The sequence below is a fragment of the Palaemon carinicauda genome, chromosome 22 (assembly GCF_036898095.1).
Source record: "Palaemon carinicauda isolate YSFRI2023 chromosome 22, ASM3689809v2, whole genome shotgun sequence".
NCBI lineage: Eukaryota > Metazoa > Arthropoda > Malacostraca > Decapoda > Palaemonidae > Palaemon > Palaemon carinicauda.
The window spans coordinates 80022278-80032753 of NC_090746.1; positions in this window are offsets into that span (position 1 = coordinate 80022278).

The following is a 10476-nucleotide window of genomic DNA, read 5'->3' on the forward strand; positions in this document are numbered from 1 at the left end:
ACACACAAACACACGCATATATATATATATATATATATATATATATATATATATATACATATATATATGAGAGAGAGAGAGAGAGAGAGAGAGAGAGAGCACAAACCAAATACTTTATAAGATGACCAAACCAACCAACAAAATTTCTTATTCGCAAAGTTAATGATTCCGAATATATTGACATTTTTAAAGGTTTGTAATACTGAGATTTATTTAGACGTGTCGACTTGTATTTCAGGTGCCATGTGTAATTTACAACCAACCCCCATAAGGGTAACAAGTAGATAAAGTATTCATATAAAAAGAAATGATTGAATTATCAAAGAACTTGACTTTATTTACTGTCAGTTATATCAGTGCCCTGTAATAATCGAATAACTGGGTACCATAAAAATAAGTATCCACTTCAGATCAAATTTACAACCCAATAAATCATAATCAGGCCATTTCAGAAGCAAATGCATCGCAGCTATTCAAGAATTGATTTATGAAAGATGAATAATTTTCCGTTCCTTTAAGATTAAAAAACGAAAAGATTTCTATATAATTTTGGGTTTACAAAATCATGGCCAAATCGCTGGTTTGTTGCAGGATAACCGAGAACAAAAAGGAGTTACAGGTCTGGAGGAATGTTAGCGACGGTTCTGAGTCAGATTTTTTTGCTGCTGGAAGAATATCCCTGTCTGGACTGCACATCTGAATACGCGTCACTACCTCACCATAAAACTAAAATGATGACAAGTCAAAGCTGGTCTGCGGGGGCTGGGATGAGTAGGTGGCAGGTGTTAGCCATGGAACGCTGGAGAATAAAGATCGAAGGCTGGATGCAGCAACATAACATTCACGTGTTGGAAGGGTATTAGTAAACAGGTGATAGTGTCTTTTAACGTATTCTCATTCTTTGTCCATCGTTTCTGGTTTTTTGTTTACGTGGCATTAATGGTACACCTATAGAACATTTTCACACAGCAGGATTGTACAGAATGTCTCAGTGTGGTTTTTGTATGAAGAATCTTAAAGGGTAGAGTTAAATGAATACATGAACGTTGTGTGTTGAAAGGCAAAGGAGGCACGCTTACTTTATATATATATATATATATATATATATATATATATATATATATATATATATATATATTGTATATATGTGTGTGTGTTTGTGTGTGTGTGGGTGCGCCTGTGTCTGTGTATCAATATGCTTTACTTAGTATTTACATAATAATGGACATTTAATAATTAAGTCTCAAAAAATCTGAAATCAACGGATGAAATCAAAATATAAAAAATAATCTATTCAAATTAGTGTACACACTATCGTTAACCAAGAGTAAAAAAATACAATATAAACAATTCACATTACATAGAGTATAAAATTATGAAAATCAGATCATAATAAAGTATATGAGAGAGAGAGAGAGAGAGAGAGAGAGAGAGAGAGAGAGAGAGAGAGAGAGAGAGACAGAGAGAGAGATTGTTTTTAGGCTTTCTGGTATATAATAATGACATCAAACATCATTGCCGCCGATATCATTTATTAAATATAAAGAATAAAAGAATATCCAATTAAAAACATAAAAGCAAAGATGTCATTATAAAAGTTAAATAGCTTTCAGAAGACCTGCCCCTGAAATAAATCTAAAGATGCCAGTAGCATAGTACGACACACCATGTCCAAGAATCTTGGTAAGAATGAATCGGCCATCCTATACTCGAGTTTCAAACAGATATCTATTTCTTAAGTTGTTATAATTGGGGCAGGTCGGTCGACAAATGCTCAAATGTGTTGCAAAAGTTGTTAAAATGGGTGCATTCGGTCAACAAAGGCTTAAATGTGATGTAAATGTTGTTAAAATTGGGGCATTCGGTCAACAAATGCTTAAATGTGATGCAAAAGTTGTTAAAATTGGGGCATTCATTCAACATATGCTTCAATGTGATGCAAAAGTTGTTAAAATTGGGGCATTTGGTCGACAAATGCTTAAATGTGATGCAAAAGTTGTTAAAATTGGGGCATTCGGTCGACAAATGCTTAAATGTGATGCAAAAGTTGTTAAAATTGGGGCATTCGGTCAACATATGCTTCAATGTGATGCAAAAGTTGTTAAAATTGGGGCATTCGGTCAACATATGCTTTAATGTGACGCAAAAGTTGTTAAAATTGGGGCATTCGGTCAACATATGCTTCAATGTGACGCAAAATTTGTTAAAATTGGGGCATTCGGTCAACATATGCTTCAATGTGATGCAAAAGTTGTTAAAATTGGGGCATTCGGTCAACAAATGCTTAAATGTGATGCAAAAGTTGTTAAAATTGGGGCATTCGGTCAACAAATGCTTAAATGTGATGCAAAAGTTGTTAAAATTGGGGCATTCGGTCAACATATGCTTCAATGTGATGCAAAAGTTGTTAAAATTGGGGCATTCGGTCGACAAATGCTTAAATGTGATGCAAAAATTGTTAAAATTGGGGCATTCGGTCAACATATGCTTCAATGTGATGCAAAAGTTGTTAAAATTGGGGCATTCGGTCGACAAATGCTTCAATGTGATGCAAAAGTTGTTAAAATTGGGGCGTTCGGTCAACAAATGCTTCAATGTGATGCAAAGGTTGTTAAAATTGGGGCATTCGGTCAACAAATGCTTAAATGCGATGCAAAAGTTGTTAAAATTGGGGCATTCGGTCAACCAATGCTTCAATGTGATGCAAAAGTTGTTAAAATTGGGGCATTCGGTCGACAAATGCTTAAATGTGTTGCAAAAGTTGTTAAAATTGGGGCATTCTGTCGACAAATGCTTAAATGTGATGCAAAAGTTGTTAAAATTGGGGCATTCGGTCAACAAATGCTTAAATGTGATGCAAAAGTTGTTAAAATTGGGGCATTCGGTCAACATATGCTTCAATGTGATGCAAAAGTTGTTAAAATTGGGGCATTCGGTTAACATATGCTTCAATGTGATGCAAAAGTTGTTAAAATTGGGGCATTCGGTCAACATATGCTTCAATGTGATGCAAAAGTTGTTAAAATTGGGGCATTCGGTCAACAAATGCTTCAATGTGATGCAAAAGTTGTTAAAATTGGGGCATTCAGTCAACAAATGCTTCAATGTGATGCAAAAGTTGTTAAAATTGGGGCATTCGGTCAACATATGCTTAAATGTGATGTAAAAGTTGTTAAAATTGGGGCATTCGGTCAACAAATGCTTAAATGTGATGCATAAGTTGTTAAAATTGGGGCATTCGGTCAACATATGCTTAAATGTGATGCAAAAGTTGTTAAAATTGGGGCATTCGGGCAACATATGCTTAAATGTGATGCAAAAGTTGTTAAAATTGGGGCGTTCGGTCAACATATGCTTAAATGTGATGCAAAAGTTGTTAAAATTGGGGCGTTCGGTCGACAAATGCTTAAATGTGATGCAAAAGTTGTTAAAATTGGGGCATTCGGTCAACATATGCTTAAATGTGATGCAAAAGTTGTTAAAATTGGTGCATTCGGTCAACAAATGCTTAAATGTGATGCAAAAGGTGTTAATATTGGGGCATTCGGTCAACAAATGCTTCAATGTGATGCAAAAGTTGTTAAAATTGGGGCATTCGGTCAACAAATGCTTCAATGTGATGCAAAAGTTGTTAAAACTGGGGCATTCGGTCAACATATGCTTCAATGTGATGCAAAAGTTGTTAAAATTGGGGCATTCAGTCAACAAATGCATAAATGTGATGCAAATGTGTACCGTTTTTAAAATGCACACGATCATCAAGTCCCCATTGCAAATGAGTGTTATTGACTGGGCATGAGGAAGCCAGAAAACGCACATTTCATGAAAAACTCGAAGGCAACACCCTTCTTTTATGTGGGCAATCAAATAAAACTCCAATCCTAACGTTATGACGGAGTTATAGAGTCAAAATCAAACATTTCCCGCACGAGTCGACAATTTCAATCTTTGGCAACTTCACAGGTAAACGTTTCGTCGATTTCTTATTACAATACTGATTTTTGTCTTTATTTTTTATAGAGTTTTTTTCATTATGAAGATCAAATATTATAATAATACTATTCATTAATAACATAAATGTTGAAATAAAAACCTTGCTCCATAATATTTTCCAATGTAATAATTTAATCTCATTACATATTGATTAATTATAAGGAACTGAAAATTAATTCTATGATGTTTAGGAGAATCCCTTTGCAATTAGCTTGACACTAGTCATCAACAGTTCTTACACGAGAAGTCCATCTGACAAATATGAAGATAATGGAAAAAATTAATAAATACAGCCAAGTTCATCGTTCTTCATTTGCGTGACCCGCACCCTACACACACAACGTCGCATGCCATACACGGATAATAGCATTATAACACTGTAAATAGCATTGGTAAAATGTAGAAAAAAAATTAAACACCTGCCTCCATCGATAATTTGAAAACGAATATAAGTCAGGATAGCTTCATCTAAACGAACGTCGTATCGCTAAATGTATATTACAATATGTTACAGGATATATGATAATTTTACTGAGACCATGCATTTGATTTAAAAATATCGGCTTACAAAAATTGAGAGGCAATTTTAAACTCAGATTCTTTTGATCACTTTCTCCCACATACATACATACATACATACATACACAATCATACAATACACACATACACACACACACACACACACATATATATATATATATATATACACATTGTATTTATATAAATAATTAATTGTATCTGACCTTATCAAAGTGGCAGTAAATTAAAAGAGGGAAATTATACTCGCGAAAATGAAATATGTTAAGTCCTTATTGAAAAAGCATAATGGAATGATAATCCCCACATCTCTTATCCGAAAGCCTCACATCCCAGGGTCATTATCCAAATACAAATAAGAATATAAAGCGAGCACATGGTTCCGACACTGTCGAGGGAAGCAAAAGCTAAAACCAAAAGAAATGTCTTCATATTTTTGGTCCCACTGTGAATAGAGAGTTTTGGACATTGATATTCTAGGGCAAAGAAGGTACCCCTCCTCCTCCTCCTCCTCCTCCTCCTCAAAAAAAAAAAAAAAAAAAAAAAAAAAAAAAAAAACCCGTAAGACAAAATTCCCATCATGAACATGATTTAAAACAAACTGGATATATTTCATATAACTACCGAGAGCTACGGCGAAAAAAAAAAGTAAAGACAAAATGGAAAACATGCACTTCCTCACTTAAATTGAATTTATTTGCATCCCGAAATATTTCTTTGCGCTTTCCGGTAATTCTAACGCACTTCATGTTATCAAATTATAGGATCTCCGTTGTCTGCATATTCCCAGTTTCTCTTCTTTTTACGTAGTATCAGACAATTTTCAAAGGACAAATTCATACACATACATGCACACTAACAAACACACTCACACAAATGCATGTTTGTGCACACACATTAATGCATATATATATATATATATATATATATTTATATATATATATATATACATATATATACATACATATATATACATATTTATACATATATATATATATATATATATATATATATTATATATATACCTACAGTATATATATAACACACACATATACATACAAATGAAGAAAATAGAAGAGAAGAGAAAGAGAAGACGATCGATTGAGGAGCTGAGAAAGTTTGTGGGTGCGGACTGACATAAAAAGACCATAAACAGACATAAGTGAAAAAACATGCCTCAGTCCTTTTTTCTGCAGTGGAATAGTAACTTGTGATGATGATATATATATACATATATATATATATATATATATATGTATATATATATGTCAATATGTCAAATGCCGAATGAAATATATAAACAAATCTTAGAATATAAAAATATATAGATAATAAAATGAAACAATTTCAAAGTTTAAGGAAAGAAAGAAAATGCACTGAGCAAAACTTAGGATACACAATTCAAATTTTCCTCAACGATTGGCCGTTATTACCGAATTGGAAATAGCAAAACAAACGCTAAAAACCAACAGAAGCGAATGAATGAAACCCCAAGAAAGAGAACGCAAAGTGATATATGGTTTCCGACTGGCGCAATAACCTACACTGTCAACCCATCGCGGATAAAATGGATGGAACCTATTTTAAAAGAGCTAAGGAGAAGCGCCACTGATCTTTCTATTTTACGGCGCTAGAGCTTGCCGAGTTTACGGCCATAATCCAAGTGGAGCAAACTTTTTTTTTTCTACTCAAATGGGCCAAGGGATAAGGGCTCACTGGGTTATGTATGTGATGCAATCGTAGAATATCTTTTCCAACATACTTCCTTATGTCATTTGCAACAAATTTAAATATTTTAAAGATGGACAACATTACGCCGGATAATACTTATCAGACTTACTAAACAAGGAGGAAACTAATTTGCTATGTGAGTAAAATAACAAGAACTACACTAACAAACAATTGTGCAAGACAATAACAAAAAAAGATAAAACTTCTAAGCATTTATTAAGCTGCTAGGAAACACCAAACCAGCCAGGCAATTTAAAGGAAAAGTGTGAAAATGAGACGCAGTGGAAAGCTGAAAGGAAGGAAAGAAGGAAGAGCAGAGAGAAAACACCCAAGAGACCTCAAAGAGATAATGCTGTGTGTAATCCCGAGAAATTCCACGTCGTCGTCGTCTTTATTAAGACGCTGAAGAGGGAGAAGAGGAAGCCTTAATTGGTTGGTGGTGGGTTTTAACGACGTCAATAAGAACTATGCAGAAAGGTCCCAGAGAAGAATGCCATGACGGAAGGCTAAACTTTCACAACCTGCCAACCCCCATTTCTTGAATAAACTCATTTCTGTTGTTAAAATGAAAATGCGTCCATTTGAGATTGCATTGTAATATACTGTGCTCCCTAATTATAGCCAAGTGTAATGTTGCGTTCAAGAAAGTTTTCAACAAGTTCTTGGTCAAAACCTTTTGTAATATACATAAACAAAATGATCAGCAATAATTTCGGCCCCCTGGTGTCTCTCTCTCTCTCTCTCTCTCTCTCTCTCTCTCTCTCTCTCTCATATATATATATATATATATATATATATTTCAAAGGACTTGGAAGTTTACACTTCTATTCCAGAAAATGGTGTTTGTGAGGTAGTAATTCTTAATTTCACGAAATTTCAACTTCATTAGAATTTTGGATTAGAAAAAAAAAATAAAGAAATTCTTAAGATTCCTAAAGAAAATCTATTACCTGGGAATGATTAGCCGATCCTGTTAAAAAAAAAAAAAGTGAATGGATATAATTTGGAAACAAATCTCAGGAAATATAACAAGTGAGAACGGTTGGCAAATCTTTTCGAAGATTAATACTATGACTGAAAAGCTTACACTTTTATAAGAAGCACGTAACCGTAATTTGAAATTCAGGAATATTCTATAAACCTACTCCTTAAAAGTTCCGGTAACAATTGTGAGCTTAAAATCTTGTTCCTTTAGTATGCGAAGCTTTCTGCAGAACTTTATCTAGAGTCCAGTGAATTTCACGTAAGTTTTATGCTGTTGGTTCCTTTATACATAAAGTTAAATAGAATAAACCTCTCATTCTATGTTTGCATTGCTCTTTCCTTTCTCAACTTAATCTCCTTTCGGTTTTTCTTTGCTTTTGTGACCTCTGTTTGTCTCGTCAGCCCTTTCCCCTCTTCAGCAACGTAAAATTTACATCTGTTCGTGTTTCATCATTCACAATCTCTGATATCTTTCGCCTACATTCTCTCCTATATTCTATATTCTCTGTCATATGTCCTCATCCACCGAACGGCTAAACCCTCGCAGTTTTTCTCTTCCTTATCTCTCCAGCCACAGCTGGAGCTTCTTCCAGTATCCCCCCTTAAAAAAAAAGCTCCCTGCCCTTCTAATTCTCTCCCCATTCCCATCCCACCATTTATCCACTTTGACCCTTCCCATGGGGGCCATTTGGAAGCTGCCTCTCTAACTTTTTAGGAGGTAGAGAGCGGAGGCTGTTTTCCAGTAGACTGCACAAAGCGGTTAACTTCTTTTCATGGGATCCGCGATCCATGTTTACTTCTTTCAAAAATGCGACATAACAGTTTTTTGCTGGAACAGAACAGAGCTGGATGTATTCATTTCGTTCCCATTTTTTCGTAATGCAGCCTTTTGGAGAGAGAGAGAGAGAGAGAGAGAGAGAGAGAGAGAGAGAGAGAGAGAACCTTATGGTGTTTCAATCCGGTGAGGAGAAAGAGAAGAATCCAGTACTTTAAAGCCAAATATAAATTTTGTTTACAACTAATAATATAAACTACAGCTTTAGAACTCTCTCTCTCTCTCTCTCTCTCTCTCTCTCTCTCTCTCTCTCTGTGACTAACAGATTAAAGGTCGCTCATGAGTGGCAGAGGCAACGGGCAGTGACATCCCCCTTTCAAGCAAGACAATGCCCTAGAGACTGACCATATATACATATGATCAGCGTCCAAGTCCCATTTACACCCAAGGTAGGACCAAGGAGGACCAGGCAATAGCTGCTGATGAGTCAGCAGAAAGATATAAAGGCTCCCCCAAACCCCCTACTCCTTAGGTCACAAGGATGGTGAGGTTGCAGTGACCAAAGAAACTAACATGTTTGAGCGGGACTCGAACCCCAGTCTGGCGTTCACCAATCAGAGACATACTGCTTTAGTCAGCAACAGCATACTATTCAGGATTGAGAATTGAATTCTGGTTCATGTAAGCGAGCTGGGAGCACAACACCTATATCATAAACAGAGAAAGAGTTTAAATTCAAAGCTTTATGTTACAATCTAGTAGTGAAGGAAAAATAGTTTTCATAAAGATCTTGATAACATTGGATTAAAATCCAATTGAATGTATTAAAAATAAAAAACAAAAACAGGAACATCTTTGTTTTTCTTGAGAATACACGCTACGCTAGTAGAGGTCATCAGGTCCCCTTGTTGTGGCCTCAGGCAAGTCAATTTAGGCTTAGCAGAGGGAGGAACAGTAGTCTTTGAATAAACACTTGAAATGTCTAGTTACGTTCCTCTAAAGTGGTTGATCTATAGATTGTAGGTCGTGCCTCTAAAATAAAGAATTCCTCTGCAGTTACTTAGTTTAAACAGCTTATAATATTATTTGAAGTGTTTTGAGTTCCAATAAGATCTAATGTAAGCTTTGCTCAGCATTCCTTCTCAAATACATGAGAATGACATTCAATTGTTTACTGGAGTCTGTAACTAATTTAGCCTATCTTTTCTCAAAGAAACTATTTTTTTTTGTGATAAAGGTGAAAAAATGTTTTACCTATTGTACATTTATAAGATATGAAATAACTATTAAGAATGCAATTAGTATTCTGTTGAAAGATTGAAAGATGAAAGGAATAATGCAATTGATACACTGTATAAAAAAAATATTTTAGATGAAAACTTACAATTATTACGACTCAGTTTCGGTTGTTTAGATTGAGTTGCCATCCATGGACGCGGTAATGTTTCCAATCAGCGAAATCTAAATCTAAAGAGGCCTTTAATAGAATTTCAAATGGAAAACAGAAAAAAGCAGCATTTATTAGTAAGTATTATGAGTGAACAGATTGAAATGGTCCTAATATGGTCAGTAATAGTGGATGGAATCACAGACAAGGGAAGGAATTTTTAAAAGTGACTAACGGTGAGATTATAGTTTCGTCTTGGACCTCGAGGACTTTAAACTTAAAGTGACGAGATAATACACAGCAAAGAGCTTTCCCAACATAGCAGAGAACTTTCCCAAAGTGTCTAGTGAAACACGGAGGAGTTTGAAAAAATAGCAACCAAATATATGTAGGGAACAATTGTAACTCCAGAGATTTATTCTTTGTTGGCCCTAATTCTCAATTATCATATTAGTTGAGATATTGTGAATGATTAAATAGGAACAGATGTAAGAATGCTCTAAACCTACAGCTTGGAAAAACTTCATCATTATACTAATTCACAAAAAGGGAGACTCATAAGACCAGAAGAATTACCGCCCAATGAGTTTACTCTCCGGAATATATGAAATATTTACAAAGGACACGAAACCAAAATTAAAAAAAGGATAGGTAAGGGATGGAGAGAATTCGGTAAACCTAAAGAGATTATGGAAAATAAAATGCCACTTTCTATAAAAAGAAAAGTATCTAATGAGATGTTCCTACCAGTATTACTTATGTATCAGAAACTTGGAGCCTTACTTAAGACTTAGAATATAAGCTAGTCACAACTCTTAAGAGTATGGAGAGAATAATGAAGGAAATAACAAAAAGAGAGAAAAGGAACAACATGAATACGAGAGCAAACTAAAGTAGTGGATATTCTATATGTAAGAAAAAAATGGGAAGGACGTCTGATGAGAATGACAGACAATAGAAGGGCATCAAGGATAACAGAATGGGTCCTTAGAGATTGCAAAAGAAGCGGGGGAAGGAAGAGAAGTCAATGGATTGACGAACTAAGAAAGTTTGCGGGTGTGGACTGGTA